The sequence below is a fragment of the Bison bison genome, unplaced genomic scaffold (assembly GCF_000754665.1).
Source record: "Bison bison bison isolate TAMUID 2011002044 unplaced genomic scaffold, Bison_UMD1.0 scf7180017864499, whole genome shotgun sequence".
Taxonomy (NCBI): domain Eukaryota; kingdom Metazoa; phylum Chordata; class Mammalia; order Artiodactyla; family Bovidae; genus Bison; species Bison bison.
This window is the reverse complement of record NW_011495058.1, coordinates 60,229-60,646: the sequence shown is the minus strand read 5'-3', so window position 1 is coordinate 60,646 and position 418 is coordinate 60,229.

Sequence of the window (418 nt, the reverse complement as noted above, 5' to 3'; positions counted from 1 at the left end):
TGGAATAGGGAATGAAGCAGGGCAAAGACTAATAGAGTTTTGCCAAGAAAATGCACTGGTCATAGCAAACACCCTCTTCCAACAACACAAGAGGAGACTCTACACATGGACATCACCAGATGGTCAACACTGAAATCAGATTAATTATATTCTTTGCAGTCAAAGATGGAAAAGCTGTATACAGTCAACAAAAACAAGACCAGGAACTGACTGTGGCTCAGATCATGAACTCCTTATTGCCAAATTCAGACTTAAATAGAAGAAAGTAGGGAAAACCACTAGACCATTCAAGAATGACCTAAATCAAATCCCTTATGATTATACAGTGGAAGTGAGAAATAGATTTAAGGGACTAGATCTGATAGATAGAGTGCCTGATGAACTGTGGATGGAGGTTCATGACCTTGTACAGGAGACC